Here is a 10,463-nt window from a genome sequence, read left to right as displayed (position 1 = left end):
TACAAAGCGAGATTGATTAAGGAGTAGAATACAGTGATTAGGAATTAATTAAATAATGATAAATAAATAATAGGAATTTAAAAAATAAAACATTTAATAAAATAAAAATAAATAAAATAATAATTAAATTAAAATTACGTTAAAATTAAATTATTATTCAACTAATTACTATATTTAGTCACTAAGGTGCACTGGTTAGCTGAATAATTTAAATAAGTTAATTACAATTATTAATTTAAATTAATTATTAGGAATTATATCGAAGTAGATAAAGGGATTTAATTAATTTAGTGAATGGTTATTAATTTAATAATTTATTGCATTATGAACAAGTAATCAAATTATGATTAATAATTAATTAGTATTGATAATAAGGGATATTGGCTTTACGTTCTAATAGCAGTATGTATCTTTTCAAGGGTGTGATCATTCCTTCATTGTTTTGAAGGGAAATTATTATATTGGAATAATCATAGTTATTTCAGGTACCTGAGCAAATTCTGAGAACACACGTCCATAAATAGAGGCTAGCTAATATTTAGCCATTTGAAGCTCCCATCTGGTGACGGTGGTAAATTAATTTACCACCTAATTAATACCCAGTCTGGGCAATAATTATGTCAAGAAAAGGGGCTGGGCACCAGAAAGGGGAAACAACTGGCCAAGAAGAGGCCAGCCCCTCAAGTGTCTCCCCCACAATCCTAATCTGACGAGGAGTCCTGGCCAGTGTGGCAGGAGCTACAAGAGAAAATTTCAGCCTTAGAGGCCCAAAGGATGGCAAGGTAGTCTCCCCAGCAGAGCAAGGTTTTACCACGCAAATCACCCAGGGAGACAAAAAGCCATCGTAAGACCAAATTAAAAGCTATGGCTCAGGACCTAATGGCCAGGTTTACTGCACTTGTGTCCACCCAGGTCCCTGAAGTCCCACCTAGGCATGAAGCATAGAAAAGTGAAGGTCTTTGACTCCTGGGGTGTCATGAAGCGAATAAGGAGACGGCTAGAGTGCATTTGGAGGAAGGAACCGACGGCTTACAATAAGATCGCTGTCAGGATCGCAACTAACCGTTACCTAGCCAAGGTAAAGGCTGCTAGAAGAGCTTACGTCGCTGACCGGATAAGCGAAGCTTCCAACCGGCAGGCGGAACTTTTCCGTATAGTTCGCGATCTATCCGGAATTGGCCAGGGTGAAGGGCCTCCTTCTATCATCTCACCTGACCAATTTGCAGTGTTTTTTAAATCTAAAGTGGAGGCCATCCGCCGTGACCTTTCGCCTTTTTTAAATACAATGGATCGAGCAGAGATGTCCAGCGCTCCGTCCTGCCCGGTAATTCTCAATTCTTTTCAGCCTGTAACATCAGAGCTGGTAGACAAGGCGCTTGATCGCTGTCGGGCCACCACTTCTTCTCTCGACCCTTGCCCGGCCTGGCTAATCAAAGCAGCCAGGCCGGTAACAACTGAATGGGCCACTGCAATAATTAATGGGTTGTGACAAACCCAGACCTACTGGGATCTGCCACACGTTAACTAAGCTGCCACCAACCATTCCCTATAAGAAGTCACACAGACCAGGGATGGATTTTCAACAAATAAAAGAATAAGGTTTATTTAAATACAACACACAGGGAAAATAAAATGAACAAGTGAATAAGATATAGTAACGTGGCTTAGTCTCATTCATACATGCATACAGTTGGGTTCACACAGAACCCTTAACTTGAAGCACAGACCCTGAACCTATCAGTTCTGGCTAACCAACAGACACCTGAACCTATCAGGTTGGTACTCTGACACACAGTAGTACCCTGTCTGACACACAGACTCCCACACCAGCTTCTTCTTCCCAGCTGCTGCTTTGTCTCCTTCCAGCGTCTCAACTTCTCCACACACGCATCACATATATATACAGTACAGCCCCTCCTCCTGATGTCCCGCCTTCCACTCCCCATAGGATGGAACTTTCCCTCCAAACCCATGACAGACAGGTAACATCAGTGCTGTATGTAACACCTCCCCTCTTTATAAGTTGTTTTGTAGGGGGAAAGCTAAGGTGCTTTTCACCAAAAAACAACCTGGATAAAACACACAACAACAGTTATACATACCATATCATACTTACTTATACTTACATTCTAAGTTAACCATAGCAATTAGGCATTTAAACATTTACCATATACATTACATCAATTTACCTTTATTCATACAAACCAAATTCAAAAAACCAGGTACATTTAACCTTTGGTCACCAACATATATACATAGTCCATGTTTCTTTCGCCGTCTTCATTCTTCAGGTCTTCTTGACAAGGCGTCAGCAACACAGTTCACTGACCCTCTGACCACCTTCACTTCAAAGTCATAGTCCTGTAGGTTTAAAGCCCACCTCATAAGTTTACTATTGTGGGTTTTCATTGTCTTTAACCATTGCAGTGGTGTATGGTCAGTGCACAGAACAAAATGTCTTCCCCAGATGTAAGGCTTGGCCTTCTGGATCGCGTAGACTATTGCCAGGCACTCCTTCTCCACGGTTGCCAAATGTCTCTCACCTTTCTGGAGTTTCCTACTCAGGTAGGACACTGGATGCTGGTCACCATTCTCATCCTCCTGGCACAGAACTGCTCCTACCCCGCTGTTAGACGCATCGGTGTAGACGATGAACTCCCGGTCGAAGTCTGGAGCACGCAGCACTGGATACTGGACGAGCGCCTCCTTCAACCTCTGGAACGCCGCCTCACAGTCGCTGGTCCATGGGATGCGGTCATCAGCCTTCTTCCTCGTCAGATCGGTCAACGGAGCCGCAATCTCGCTAAACCTCGGGATGAACTTTCTGTAGTAGCCCACCAACCCAAGAAATGATTTGACTTTTTTCTTGGTGTTGGGTCTGGGCCAATCACGAACAGCTTCTATTTTGGCCTCCAGGGGTTTTATCACTCCTCCCCCTACCATGTGACCCAAATATTTTGTTTCTGGGATACCCAGCTGCAGTTTGTTCTCTTTGCAGGGCCTGGGCCAAAGCACTCCCTCCCCTGGGTCAAAGTGCCTCTCCCTGGCTTTCTGGTCATCCCAAGCTTTCTTTCTGACCTTTTGAGCTTGCAGGGTCTCTGCTGCTAGCTCTAGGTTTCTCTTTAGGTCCTTCCTCAAAGAGTCTCTATCTTTCACAACGTCTTGTGGGTCATCCTGGGTGATCTGCTCCCAATTTTGTTTGATCAAATCAAGGGGCCCTTTCACCCTTCTCCCAAATAAAAGTTCAAATGGACTGAACCCGGTACTGGCTTGTGGCACTGATCGATAAGCAAACAAAAGGGATTGCAGCTTCTGGTCCCAATTGTTTGGATTCTCTGCCAAGTAAGCCCTAATCATGCGCATTAGAGTCCCATTGAACTTCTCAGTTAACCCATTACTTTCAGGATGATAGGCAGTAGTTTCCTTGTGCTTAATTCCACAGATTTGCCATAAGCGTTTCATGAGCTTTGATGTGAACGATGCGCCCAAATCTGTGATTATTTCGGAGGCAAATCCCATCCTGGACATATACCCCACCAAGGCATCTGCCACTGTGTTAGTTTCAATGTTAGTCAAGGGTATGGCTTCAGGGTACCTCGTGGCATGGTCCACAATGGTGAGAATGAACCTGTTCCCCCTCTTTGTGGCCTTGGGCAAAGGTCCCCCAATATCCACCCCTATGCATTTGAACAGAGTGTCAATCACAGGCAAAGGGCACAACTTTGCTTTGGTCCTGTCGCGGTTATTCCCCTGCCTTTGACACACATCACATTGTTTACAGAACTCCCTGATCTGCTTCCCTATGTCAGGCCAGTAGAAATTCTGTGTGATTCTCTGCTGTGTTTTGTTCACCCCTAAGTGTGCAGCAAACATGTCAGAGTGCCCCCTTTGTAAGATCATGGGGCGATACTTTTCAGGTACCACCAGCTGACTTCTGATCCCATCTCCCCCTTTTGAGATATTCCTCAGGGTCTCTCTATATAAAATCCCCTTTTTCTCCAGAAATCTCACTGGGGTTTCAGGTGTTAGCTGGGCGTCAGTCACCTGTTCAAAACACTTTTGGAGAGTGGCGTCTGCCTTTTGCTCTTGTCCAAATCTGCTGTCTGTGGTTAAGGTTTCCACCACAGCTTCTGAACTCCCCTCTGCTTCCGTCTCGGGCTCATCATTACCCCCCTGAACTGTCCCCGTGGTGGCTTGTGAGCGTGTAATCACTAGCACCCGTTTCACATGTTCAGCCAGGTCATTTCCCACGAGCACGGCTGCTGGCAGAGTCGATGAAATCGCTAGCCGCCAAACTCCCCTCCAGCCTTGAAAGTTGACAGGTACCTCCGCGACTGGCAGAGAGATTACCTGCCCCTCAATCCCTGCCACCTTCATGCTCTCATTTGGGATTACATACTCCCTAGGAATAATATCTGGATGGCACAGGGTCACCTGGGAACAAGTGTCCCGCAGCCCCCGATACTGATGGCCAAGTATTCCTACGTCCACCCCTGCTGTCTCAAACAACTGGGAATCTGTTCTCACCAACAGGCAGCGCCTGACCTCTACAAGAGGACCATTTTCCTCAGCCTGATCAGCAGATGTAGCTGTTTCAGATTGAGTAGCCATGGCAACAGGCTCCCTCAGTGACAATGAGCCTTGCTCTTTCTGGACACAGAACACAGCTTTTGGCTTGGTTCCACTCGAATCCTGAGGCACCATTCCTTTTAGCTGCTTTAATTTCTCACACTCTGAGATTAGATGGCCCTTTCCCTGACAGAAATAACATTTTCTGATGTATTTTGATTCTCTCTCATCTTGTTTTGGTTTTCCCTCCAAAATCTGAGGTCTTGGTTTCATGTCTGAGGGCTTCCCTTCACCATGGGCCCCTCCCCCTTGCTGGCTTTTCCCTGGTCCCTGAGAGTACTTGCTGTAGGTTTCTTTGGGTTTACCTACAGATTTCCCCTCACCCAAGGGCTTTCTTATTTGGGAAATAAAATCTGCGATCTCTGCGGCTTCTGCCACAGATTTTGGTTTCCTTTCCCTCACCTGGAATTTCAGTTCCCCATGCAGGACTGAATAGAATTGTTCCAGCGCTATCAAGTCTTTAAGCTGCTGGTAGGTCTCTGTCCCCTCCTGAGATAGCCATTTCTCAAGCAGCCTCACCAATTGGGCCCCCACTTGGGTAAAAGTCTGCTCTGGTTTCTTTGTGAGGGACCTGAATCTTTGCCTCAGCTGTTCCGCATTTATCCCATGTCTTGCAAACACCAGTTTTTTAAACTCTGCAAAATCTTTCATCAGTTCCTCAGGCATCTCGGCATAGACCTCAGCCAGGCTACCACTGATTAAAGATCGCATGATGGTCATCTTCACAGTTTCCCTCACTGAGAAGTCCACAAACGCTCTTTCCACTAGGGAAAAGAACACCTCAGGACAATCTCCCTTGTGGTACACAGGGAATTTCTTCAGGTCAGCTTTAGACAGTTGGCCTCCCTCAGAATCCCTATTGTTATTATTGTTCTGGTTCATCAGTTCCAATTTTTTTTAATTCAAACGCCATTTTCTCTCTCTGCAATTCCAATTCAAATTGCCTTCTTTCTCTCTCTAATCTTTCCTCTCTTTCCCTTTCCTCCATTTCAAATTGCCTCATCCTCAGTTCATGCTGTTGGGCTATGAGCATTTTCCTGAGTTCTGGGTTCTGCTCTCCTGTGCTGTCACCTTGCACTGAGCCAAATTCATCCTCAGAACCTTGGTCAACCTGGGGGTCTTTCACTTCACCCATTTCTGCCACTTGGCTTCGAGTCAAGGGCATAATCCCCCCTCAGAACAGGCTGCTTTAAAAAGTCAAGCCTCAAAATAAAACGACCACTTTTTTTTTCCTTTCTTTTGCCTCAGAACCAGCTTTCCCTCTAGATTGCTGCTGTCCTTCAGCACTACTTGCAACTGTAGCGAGTTAAAGTCTACCCCCCTCTGCTGGGCCTCTCAGCAGGCAGGCTAGATCACTGCTACTACTGAGTTTTGCCTCAGCTTTTTTCCCGCCAAAAACAGGCTGCCTCAGAGCACCCTAATCTAGTCTCCCCAGTTGGCACGTTCTTCTACTAGTGCACCTCCCCGTGAGGTACACCTAGAAGATTACCTACGCGCCTCAGATTGTCCCTGACTAGACCCCCCTTGCTCTGGGCACACTTGCCAAGGCTTTGCTGGACCACTGGACAACTGGACCAGTCGTATCCCACACGCTGGACACCAATCAATGTGACAAACCCAGACCTACTGGGATCTGCCACACGTTAACTAAGCTGCCACCAACCATTCCCTATAAGAAGTCACACAGACCAGGGATGGATTTTCAACAAATAAAAGAATAAGGTTTATTTAAATACAACACACAGGGAAAATAAAATGAACAAGTGAATAAGATATAGTAACGTGGCTTAGTCTCATTCATACATGCATACAGTTGGGTTCACACAGAACCCTTAACTTGAAGCACAGACCCTGAACCTATCAGTTCTGGCTAACCAACAGACACCTGAACCTATCAGGTTGGTACTCTGACACACAGTAGTACCCTGTCTGACACACAGACTCCCACACCAGCTTCTTCTTCCCAGCTGCTGCTTTGTCTCCTTCCAGCGTCTCAACTTCTCCACACACGCATCACATATATATACAGTACAGCCCCTCCTCCTGATGTCCCGCCTTCCACTCCCCATAGGATGGAACTTTCCCTCCAAACCCATGACAGACAGGTAACATCAGTGCTGTATGTAACATGGGTCTCTCCAGGAGGGCAAGGTACCCCTTGCCCTCAAGGAGACACTCATTAGGCCCATTAGGAAGAAACCAAATCTGGCGGTGGACAAAATTGGCAATTATAGGCCCGTCGCCAGTGTGTCCTTCCTCAGCAAAGTGGTTGAGAGGGTGGTGGCAGACCAGCTTCAGGCGCTCTTAGACGAAACCAATGCTCTAGACCCATTTCAGTCGGGCTTTAGGCCGCGCTATGGTACAGAGACGGCACTGGTCGCACTGCTGGATGACCTGTTGAGGGAGGCCGATGGGGGCAATGTGTCCTTGTTGGTCCTCCTCGACATCTCAGCTGCCTTTGATACCGTCGACCACGGTATCCTCCTGGGGAGGCTCTCCGAGTTGGAGGACCACCCACAGAGAGTGCAGATTGGGGAGAATGTCTCGGCCCCGTGGAGTCTCAATTGTGGGGTTCCACAGGGGTCGATCATCTCCCCAATGCTGTTTAACATCTTCATGAGGCCGCTGGGCGGGGTCATCAGAGGGTGTGGGGCATCGTGTCACCAGTACGCTGATGATACACAGCTCTACATCTCTTTTACTCCATCTTCAGTGGATGCCGTCCAGTCCCTCCAGCGCTGCCTGGACACCGTACTGGAATGGATGCAGTCAAATGGATTGAGGCTGAACCCGGACAAGACGGAGGTCTTGAGGGTGGGTGGCCCTCCCATCAGTGGCATAGGTGACTCCCTTTCTTTTGGAGGGACGACCCTTGCCACAAAGAGTGAGGTCCGCAGCTTGGGGATACATCTGGACCCGGCGCTAACCATGGAAACCCAGGTGGCGTCCATGGTCCGTTCTGCCTATTTTCATCTATGGCGGATTGCCCAGCTGCGGCCATATCTTGATCGGGGGGCCCTCACTACTCTAGTCCACGCGCTCGAAATCTCGAGACTAGACCATTGTAACGCACTCTACGTGGGGCTGCCTTTGAGGCTCATGCGGAAACTCCAGATGGTCCAGAATGCAGCAGCCAGGCTTATTAGTGGGGTGAGAAAACACCAACATATCTCCCCCACTCTGGCTGCGCTGCACTGGTTACCTATTCGTTTCCGCATTGACTTCAAAGTATTAATGATCACATATAAAGCCCTAAACGGTTTGGGACCTCAATATTTGGCAGATCGCCTCCTCCCACCCAGATCTACCCGAGTCACTCGACATAGCCAGCAGGGACGGCTGAGGGGACTGACGCCGAGGGAGGCCTGGAAGGAGAAAACAAGAAACCGGGCCTTCTCGGTGGTTGCCCCTCGGCTGTGGAACACACTCCCCAATGAAATCTGGCTGGCACCCTCGCTGGGGGTTTTCAAAAGCCAATTAAAAATGTGGTTGTTTAAACAGGCCTACCCCCCAGTCAATTAAGTCATTTTCCTTTTCTCTTTATCTTTTTTTTTTTGTACACCACCATCTTGGAAACCTTTTGTTTAGTACTAATTTAGTATAAATGCATTTTATATGTTTTTTTAACTTGTTTTAACTGATGTAAGCCGCCCTGAGTAGACGTTGTCTAGAGGGGCGGGGTAAAAATCGAATAAATAAAAAAATAAAAAAATAATAGTCTTCTACCTACCAAGAGGGACAAGATGTCGTGGAGGAGGTTAGCTTTACCACACCACAACCTTTGGAGAACCCATGCAGGACTACAACTTCACAGGGTGAGTCTGCTATTGCACTGGGAATTCATACACCTCTTCCCACATGGCCTTGGGCCGGCAGCACTCCATTTTGTTACATTACAAGCACACCATACAATTCAGCAAGCACAAGGTTGAACAACATGGCCTGGCTTAAGCCAACCCACATTTTAGTGGGTGGAACATGCCCTGCATCGCTCCTCCCCCACAGGCTCAAGTGGATAATGCAGACAGTATAGGGTCTTGGCCTTATCCATCAATCCCTAATAGGTATATATCATGGTACCATTTGGGGCTTTACCATATGGAGACTACTCCATGCGCCTGGGGGATCATTTGACCCCCCCACTACAAATGAAAAGATATGATAAGAAAAATATGTCGACGTATTCAAACTACTCAATATAGACATCGAAAAGAAAGATCTGGATAAAGAGGATGAAAAAGATAAAAAAGTGGAGAAGGAAAAAAGCCATATAGGACTTGGGCCAACTGGCTTCCAGGGTTCCTAATATATGTAGGAGTCATTGTTAAGGCCCAGCCGTGGAGGGCTCAAGCCCTCTTTCAGTACTTGGACATCATACATAGAGTTTACACAGATTTTGCTGGCCGGGCTTGGCTGTTGTATGACCAGGTGTTCCGTATGCAGAGTGCTATTCAGCCAAACGTGTTGGGATGAGCCCCAGCCGGGTCTGTGGCTTCAGCACATGACCCCTGCTAGGCCAAATATAGGTGAGAGGTTTGACAGCAGTCACCTAAATAGGAAGATGGCCGCTACCCAAATTACCTGCCCTGGTGTGGGGCAGGTAGTTGAACCCCATTTGCCTTGCTTTCCGTACAACTCTAGAGCATTTTGCAGTAAGAGGTCATGTAGATTCAGGCACAAGTGCATTACCTATGGGGGGCAACACTCAAATTTATCCTGCTTTAAAGCAGGTGCACAGCATCAGGATAAAGGTACAAAAAGCCAAACAGTGGTGGGGGTAACCCTGGAAAAGGGATCCAGCCCAATTAAGGTTTGGGTTTTGGAGGATTGATTAAGGACTTATCCTCGTAAGGAAGATGCCAGGTGTTTATTGGATAACTTTAAGTATGGGTTTAGAATCCCAGCAGTAGGTGAATGCTTTGCGTTCATGGCATGAAACCTTCGATCAGTATTGGGCATTGAAGGCATTGTGCAGAATAAGATTTATAAGGAGGGAAAGGAGGGTCGGGTCCTCAGACTTTTCTGAACACCACCCATAGAGAACCGAGGCTCAGGGTGAATTCCAATTAATCCATCACTTGTCCTTTCCGGATGGGATGTCAGTTAATGACTCCATCCCCTGGGAATTGTGCACTGTTAGATACACTTCATTCGAAGAGGCAGTGAGCATGGTTAGGAAATGTGGGGTGGGGCCTGAGCTGGCAAAATGTGATATTAAATCAGTGTTTAGGATTTTGCCAGTTCATCCCCTTGACTTCAATTTATTTGGCTTCCAGTTTAGAGGCTCATTTTATATAGACCGGGCTTTACCCATTGGCTGCTCAGTGTTGTGTGCCACTTTTGATAAAATTAGGACATTCATAGAATAGAAAATTAGGCGCAGGGTGTATTGTAACTCCACCATTCATTACCTTGATGATTTCCTTTTCTGTGGGAAAAGGAACTCAGGTAAATGCAGGTTCATACTAAATACCTTCCAAACACTAGCAAAACAGCTGGAGCTGCCCTTAGCCAAAGAAAAAATGGAGGGGCCAGCCACATCCTTAACTTTTTTGTGTATAGAACTGGACACGGTACAGCAAACCTCAAGATTACCCCAGAATAAATTGGTTGACCTTAGGTCTAGGATAGATTCTCTACTGCATAAGAGAAAAGCCTCACTTAAGGACCTGCAGGAAATAGTGGGGCATTTAAACTTTGCCTGTAGAGTAGTGGATCCAAGATGAGCATTTCTCAGGTGCCTATGTACAACCATGAAGGGTCTTAAATGACCAGTACATAGTACTAGGGTAACACGAGATTTAGAAGATCTCCTTGTTTGGAGTCAATTCTTT

Source organism: Pogona vitticeps, chromosome 3 (assembly GCF_051106095.1).
Source record: "Pogona vitticeps strain Pit_001003342236 chromosome 3, PviZW2.1, whole genome shotgun sequence".
NCBI classification, from domain to species: Eukaryota; Metazoa; Chordata; class Lepidosauria; order Squamata; family Agamidae; genus Pogona; species Pogona vitticeps.
This window is presented reverse-complemented; position numbering follows the sequence as displayed.